Here is an 8587-nt window from a genome sequence, read left to right as displayed (position 1 = left end):
CTAAAATCACTACTGTCCCGCAAAGTTCCAGGTTCAAAACAAAAGAGTTAGGTAAAATTACAAGTTAGTGTTTAATGCTCAAACTAACAACTAAACATTCAGGACTCATAAGGATAATGTAATGGCAAAAAACAGGTTAAATATATGGTTAACTGCAATAGCCTCTTTTAACACGAAATTAGCAAGTGTAAATTTATCTAAGTCAGCCCTGATGAAATAAGAAAACCGGATAATGCTCAGTTAAAGCAAGATATATTATTACAGGTACAAAATATTATTACTACTTGCTGACAGTAAAACTTTACATTAATCACAGAAACCTCACAAGGCCCACGAACCAACACCTTATGCTATACAGTACAAGAAAAAAATGTAATAACACTTATACTCAAATTACACAGCAGCTAGATGGTTGGAGACTTCCTGAGCACTCACAAAAATAATAACAACTGTACAGGGGAGGACAGAGATGTGACCAAAATGAGGAGTAGATCTAAGTGGCCATTAATGCAGAGACTGAGCTCATTATATAGGGGCCGGCAGAGCTTGATACAACTTGTAAGAAGGACGCGCAAATGAAGCCACAGGGGACAAAGAGTTGACACTCCTGCTCTGAACAACAGAAAGAACGACTTAGTCTACTATAAGGGAGGAGAAGGGGGGAGTGAGGTAGAACACGGAAGCATGGTCACTATGGAAGCCACGAGGCGAATCGTGATCAAACATGCAGCATACTGTACGTTAGAATTATACAAAGGATGATGAAATCATAGGCTATGTAACATCTCCCCACAAAAAAAAAAAAAAAAAATTACAAAGGAAATTTCTTATTACTCTAAAACAATCTGTCTAAAGTCTAGATAAGCAATCTGCAATAACATTTTCTTTCCCCTTGACATGTTGTATGTCTAATGAATACTCCTGAAGAAGTAGACTCCATCTTGCTAATCTCTGATTTTTATCTTTAAACTTACTAAGGAATTTCAGTGGGTTATGATCGGTATAAATGACTATGGGGTCAAAACCTGAACACAATAAAATGAAAAATGCTGTAAACCCAAAATCAAGGCCAAAAGCTCTTTCTCAATAGTTGAGTAGTTTTTTTGAGGTGGAGTGAACTTCTTACTGTAATAAGATACGGGGTGTTCAATACCTGATCATCCTCTTGCAGCAAAACAGCCCCAGCTCCTGTATCACTTGCGTCAACAGCCATCTTAAAAGGCTTAGCAAAATCTAGAGTAGCGAGTAGTGGCTGACTTAATAGGATAGCTTTAAGTTTGCTGAAAGAGGATTCACAGTTATCGGTCCAGACAAATTGAACTCCCTTTTTCAGTAGGTCTATAAGTGGTGATACATGAATTGAAAAGTTAAGAACAAATCTCCTGTAATAACCTACCATTCCCAAAAATCTTTGTAGCTCTTTCCTACTTTTAGGTCTGGGAAGATCACTTATAACCTGAACCTTAGCTCCTGGTGGTGCAACGTGTCCATCACCAATTACCTACCCAAGGTACTGAACTTTAGCTTGACCAAACTCACACTTTGATAAATTAGCTACAAGATTAGCCTGAACCAAACGCTCAAGAAATTTACTGACATGGCATAGGTGATCTTTCCAGTTTTCACTGAAGATTAATACATCATCAATATAAATAACACACTCTGCCAAACCCTCTGTTACAACATTCATGAGCTTCTGAAATGTGGCTGGTGCATTCTTCATACCATATGGCATTACAGAACATGCAAAAGTCTTTCCTAGTGTTACAAAACATAAGATCTCCCTAGCACATTCAGTCATAGGTACTTGCCAGTATCCCTTTAACAAATCAAACTTACTTATGTACCTAGCCTTTCCGATCTTGTCTATGCAATCTTCCACGTGAGGGAGAGGGTAAGTGTCTGTTTTGGTTATCTGATTAACACGTCTGTAGTCAATGCAAAGCCGCTGTGACCCACCTGGCTTAGGGACTAGAGTGACAGGAGAACTCCACTCGCTCTGACAGGGCTCAATCATCTTTTGGTCCAACATGTAGCCAAGCTCCTTCTGGATGAGAGGAACTTTCATTGGGTCCACACGGTAAGGAGACAGTTTAATTGGCTTTGCGTCTCCAACATCGACATTATGCATCAACACAGTGGTTCCTCCTGGAGTGGCACGGAACACTTGCGGGTACTCCTGCAGTAATGCCGAAAACTCCTGCCTTTCCTCGGGAGGTAGATGAGAAAGCTTAGTCTGGAGATCATTCATGATATCAGGATTCTTCCCCAAACTATCACTCAGGCTCATGCTGCATGGGAGAACTTCACTTGCAGACTCGGGTGGAACAGCTACAGTGCAGACTGGGTTATTTTCGTCCCGCCGGTGATATAACTTTAGCATGTTGATGTGACAAAGTTGCTTGTTCTTTCTACGATCTGGTGTGGCGATGACATAGTTGACATCACTGAGTTTCTTCTCCACGAAATAAGGACCACTAAACTTGGCTTGAAGAGGTTGCCCATGCACCGGTAGCAGAATCAAAACCTGATCTCCTAGCTGAAAGTGGCGTAATCTGGACTTCTTATCATACCAAGTCTTCATCTTCTCCTGAGCAGCTCCCAAATTCTCTCTCGCCAGCTGTAAAGCAGTGGACAGCCGTTCTTTGAACTTCATCACATACTCCAGCAGGTTGACGTCATCTTCATCCGACAGCCAGCATTCCTTGAGTAGCTTAAGGGGTCTTCTTACTTCATGGCCAAACAGTAGTTCAAAGGGTGAGAAGCCCAGTGATTCATTTGGAGATTCTCTTGCGGCAAATACAACGAATGGAAGACCTTTATCCCAGTCTTTCTGATGTTCCAAACAGTATTTCTTGAGCATCGATTTGAGTGTTTGATGATATCTCTCCAACGCTCCTTGGGTCTGGGGATGGTAAGCTGAAGACGTGATCTGGGTGATGCCCAACTCTTTCAGAGACTGCTTGAAAACATTTGACATGAAATAACTTCCCCGGTCTGACTGTACCTCCTTGGGTAGACCAAACTTTGTGAAGAACCCTAGCATTTCCTTAACCACATTCTTTCCTGAGATATTTCTAAGTGGAATGGCTTCAAGATAACGAGTAGCCATATCAATCAGGGTCAACACATAAGAAAATCCTGAAGAAGTCTTAGGAAGAGGGCCCACAATATCCACCAACACAAGGGTGAATGGCGCCTAAAAAGGAGGAATGGGAACTAGAGGTGCAACCTTTTCGGCTTGATTACACTTCCCCACAACTTGACAGGTGTGACAAGACTTACAATACCAGAAAACATCTCTAAAGATACCTGGCCAGTAGAAGTGTTTCAAAATCCGTGCCACAGTCTTCTTCACTCCAAGGTGTCCTGCCAAACTGGAATCATGATATCCTGCCTACAAACACGAGGGATGACAACTTGATGTACAACCTCCCATTCACAGCTGGCTGATGCTGTTGGGGGTCTCCACTTTCTCATAAGTACTCCTGACTTTATATAATAACAAGTAGAAGCACCAGCTGACTCTTCCTCACTGCAAGCAGAGTTAGCTAGACCTTTCAACTCAGGGTCAGCAACCTGCAACTCAACCAGCTCTTGACGAGACAAATTATCAACACTACGGGGTACTGCCTCATCTGGTGAGTGGTCCAAATTAGCAAGAAAAGTGTCAGCTAGGATAACATCATCATTATCCTCTAAATCACCAGAAACTTTAGACTTAGCCCTAGTGACAGCACATGCAGGGAACACTTCAGGGACATCACAATCCTGGGTCGCAGCCACTGGCTCACTAGACAACTGAGGAGCTGGACACACTTGACTTCCACCAATATCATTTCCAAGTAAGAAAGTTACACCTGACATTGGGAGTGTCTCAACCAACCCAACCATAACGGAACCATTAACAAAACCAGACTCTAAATTCACTCTGCACAGAGGGACAGAGAAGTAATTATTCCCTACACCTTGTAAGATTACAGTTTCATCAGAGGAATTAACATTAGAGCCTAGAACACTGGTCAGCATAAGGGATTGGCAAGCACCTGTATCACGATATATTTGAACTGATTTCCTGTTATTACTGTCCAGAGGACTGACAAAACCATCAGACAGGAAATTAGCACATGAACTCTTGAGAGTGTCACCCACGTTACTGCTCAAAAGAGGAGCTTCATCATGAGAATTTAATTTACCCTTCAAAGCAGGTTCAGTTAACTCGGTTAAAGAATTCTGGGAGCTCTCAAGGGTGGACACTAGACCAATTGACTGAATAATTAAAGACTCCTTTTTGTTCACATCACGCTGTCTCCTGAAACATTTCTCCGCAGTATGACGAAGCTTGCTACAATAAGTACATTTACTTTTCTGAAATCTAGAGGTGAAGCTGGTATTTACTTCCTAAGAAAAATCATCTTTATTCTCTTTCCTGTTACCTGTACTCTGAGTAGAGGCAACGTACTTACTCTCAGCTTTCCCTTTTTCTTTAGAATATCTCTTGTGAGTGGAACATATTCTTCAGCTAAAACTGCAGCATCAGACAAATTATTTATTCTTTTCTCATCAAGATATAGGCTTACATCATTATTAATACACCTTTTGAAGTCCTCCAGCAAAATCATCTGCTTAAATTTATCAAAATCAGTATTTACATTCTTAGAATTTAACCACTGCTCTAACAGATTTTCTTTGATTTTTGCATACTGAACATGGGATTGCTTATGTTGCTCACAAGTTGTCCTAAATTTTACTGTATAGGCTTCAGGAACAAGCTCATAGGCCTTAAGAATCAAGCTCTTAACTACATCATAATTATCAGATTGATCCTGAGGCAAAGATGCATAAGTTACTTGAGCTTTACCGGTGAGAACAGTTTGAAGGAGTACTGGCCAATACTTTTTGGGCCAATTAAAACCCGTAGCTACCCTCTCAAACAACTGAAAATACTTTGTTAAATCAGATTCATTAAAAGGAGGGACAAGTTTAACATTTTTAGCCACATCGAAATCATCAGAGCTAGATGATCCAGTTCCACCTTGTTTCATGCGATATTCATGGTCTGCCTGAATCCTAGCAAGTTCAACTTGTGCCTGAAACTCAGCCTCCTTAGCACGAGTCTGAAACTCAGCCTCCTTAGCACGAGCCTGAAACTCAGCCTCCTTAGCACGGGCCTGAAACTCAGCCTCCTTAGCACGAGCCTCCTGCAGGGCTAGCTGTAACTTAGCTAATTCAATCTGCGTTTGCTCATCTGGAGGAGTTACATTAAACAAGCTTTCATTAATCATGTCAACAATTTGATCTTTATAATGAGAGCGAACAGCAATTCCCAATTGTTGAGCAACAAGCTTAAGTTTATTCTTGGTTCTGTTTTCAACATCACACACTGTTTGCACATTTAACAAAAAATCTTTGGCTTCATCAAGTGCAGTAATAGTAGACATCATGAATAAATCACAGTCACAAACTATCAAGCAATATCCTTATGATAATATCCTGAATATCCTGATATGAGGTCGCCAAATTTATGTTACGGAACAGAGAGAGATAATGAACACTTCAAGTGAGAATACTAAAATCACTACTGTCCCGCAAAGTTCCAGGTTCAAAACAAAAGAGTTAGGTAAAATTACAAGTTAAAGTTTAATGCTCAAACTAACAACTAAACATTCAGGACTCGTAAGGATAATGTAATGGCAAAAAACAGGTTAAATATACGGTTAACTGCAATAGCCTCTATTAACACGAAATTAGCAAGAGTAAATTTATCTAAGTCAGCCCTGATAAAATGAGAAAACCGGATAATGCTCAGTTAAAGCAAGATATATTATTACAGATACAAAATATTATTACTACTGGCTGACAGTAAAACTTTACATTAATCACAAAATCCTCACCAGGCCCACGAACCAACACCTTATGCTATACAGTACAAGAAAAAAATGTAATAACACTTATACTCAAATTACTCGTACACAGCAGCTAGATGATTGGAGACTTCCTGAGCACTCACAAAAATAATAACTACTGTACAGGGGAGGAGAGAGATGTGACCAAAATGAGGAGTAGATCTAAGTGGCCATTAATGCAGAGACTGAGCTCATTATATAGGGGCCGGCAGAGCTTGATACAACTTGTAAGAAGGACGCGCAAATGAAGCCATAGGGGACAAAGAGTTGACACTCCTGCTCTGAATAACAGAAGGAATGACTTACTCTAAGGGAGGAGAAGGGGGGAGTGAGGTAGAACACGGAAGCTTGGTCACTATGGAAGCCACGAGGCGAATCGTGATCAAACATGCAGCATACTGTACGTTAGAATTATACAAAGGATGATGAAATCATAGGCTATGTAACAATATATATATATATATATATATATATATATATATATATATATATATATATATATATATATATATATATATATATATATATATATATATATATATATATATATATATATATATATATATATATTTTTGCCTTATATGTATTAGGTTTCTCCTTCTCAATGGTTGTTGTATGATATAAGTCAAACATGGCTTTGCATCAAGAGTTTAAAAATATTCTTGGGCCTAGACAAGAAAGAAGAACCATTATTTTTATGTCTCTATTTTCGTTTATTGTTTTTAATAATTTTTTAGGTCTTTTGCCTTATGTTTTTACGAGATCTAGGCATTTAGTTATGACTTTGGGGTTAGCTCTTCCTCTTTGATTAACCTTTATAATTTATGGTTGGTTCAACCATACTCAGCATATGCTTGCTCATTTGGTCCCTCAGGGGACGCCCGTGGCTTTAATACCTTTCATTTTATTAATTGAAAGTATTAGGAATATTATTCGACCTGGGACTTTGGCGGTTTGGTTAATGGCTAATATGATGGCCGACCATTTTGTGTTAGCTCTTTTAGGGGGGACTGGTCCTTCATTGACTTCATATTTTTTTATTCTTTTATTTGTTGCTCAAATTTTACTTCTTTTACTTGAATTTGCTGTTGCAGTTCTTCAATCATATGTTTTTGCTGTTTTAAGGACTTTTTTGGCAAGAGAAATTAACTAATGGCATCATCACATGGACATCATGCTTATCTTCTGGTAGACAAAAGACCGTGGCCTTTAACTGGGTCAATTAGAGCAATAATACTGACTACTGGGATAGTTAAGTGATTTCATCAATTTAATATAGATCTTCCTATTTTAAGGTTTGTTGCTGTTATCTTGACTATAATTCAGTGGTGACGAGATGTAGTACGTGAAAAAACTTACCAAGGATTACATACTAGAGTGGTAGTTGCTGGGTTACGGTGGGGAATTATTTTGTTTATTGTATCGGAAGTGTTTTTCTTTTTTCGTTTTTCTGGGCCTTTTTTCATTGAAGCTTGGCACCAGCTGTGGAAATTGGTATAACTTGGCCGCCTAAGGGAATCGTTCCGTTTAATCCATTTCAAATTCCTCTTTTAAATACTATTATTCTTCTGTCTTCAGGAGCTACAGTAACTTGAGCTCATCACGCTATCATGGGATCTAATCATAACGAGGCTCTTCAGAGTCTTGGTATTACTGTGTTTTTAGGTGTCTATTTTACAGCTCTTCAGGCTTTCGAATATTTTGAACCTCCGTTTACTATTGCCGATTCGGTTTTTGGATCTTGTTTTTTTGTAGCGACAGGTTTTCATGGTCTTCATGTAGCCTAATCATTGGTACTACTTTTAATAGTATGTTTGTATCGTCTTTATATGTGTCATTTTTCTCCAACTAATCATTTTGGCTTTGAGGCCGCTGCATGGTATTGGCATTTTGTTGATGTAGTTTGATTTTTTCTTTATTATTTTATTTATTGATAAGGAGGGTAAAGTAAGTAGGTAGATTAGAGAGCGAAGTTTTGCACTTAGTTTCGGCCTAAGCTTTGACTATGTAGTCTCTAATTTTGATAGAAGCCAAAGGAGAGGCTAATTACTGTTAATGATTGAATTGAAGTAACCTTCCTATCAAGAGAAGAGCTTCTATGGTGTACGTGTAACACGATACATTTTCGCTGTATAGTTAAAATATTTTTTTAGAAGCTAAGCACTTTTAGATGAATTCATTTCTTTCGCAACTTCAACGAGATATTCTACAAATAAATTATAAAAGTAAATATTAAAAAATGAAAGTATGAGAGTTAGAACTAGAAAAAATTTTATGAAAGATTTAAATTTTCTATCATTAACTATTTGATGAAGTTTAGATGAGTTTATTAATGTCTGGAAGATTCCTTGACCTCCTCCAATTTCGGATCATCCTTTATCAATTATTTTAGAGTAGTTTTGGCCTAAGTTAAGGCTAGATTTGGATAGGTTAAAGGTGGAAAGGAAGGGTAGGAATCATATAGAACCTCAAAATACTACTAGTGGGTAAAAATTGAGTGACTAACTTAAAGTTCACGTTTATGATGTTGAGTAGGTAGCCTATCAAGCCCCCGAGGATTCTGATTGTTAATACTAGATTTTTTATAAGGGGAGAAAGGCAAATGATGTAGGATTCAGGAAAAATTAATCAAGATAATAGAGCTCCACTAAGAATGGCTCCTCTTCTAAGGGCTAGCATAA

At 38.5% G+C, this 8587-nt stretch overlaps 1 pseudogene; it reads left to right on the top strand.

Moving 5' to 3' along the window:
• The first annotated feature begins 7058 nt into the window (after positions 1 to 7058).
• LOC145418003 (cytochrome c oxidase subunit 3 pseudogene) lies at positions 7059 to 7813 on the top strand (annotated as a pseudogene).
• The last annotated feature ends 774 nt before the right edge of the window (positions 7814 to 8587 follow it).

Source organism: Coenobita brevimanus, chromosome 112 (genome assembly GCF_032717465.1).
Source record: "Coenobita brevimanus isolate Jiangsu-jjx chromosome 112, ASM3271746v2, whole genome shotgun sequence".
Taxonomy (NCBI): Eukaryota; Metazoa; Arthropoda; class Malacostraca; order Decapoda; family Coenobitidae; genus Coenobita; species Coenobita brevimanus.
The sequence above is the reverse complement of the archived record's forward strand: the minus strand, read 5'-3'. Positions and strand labels throughout refer to the sequence as shown.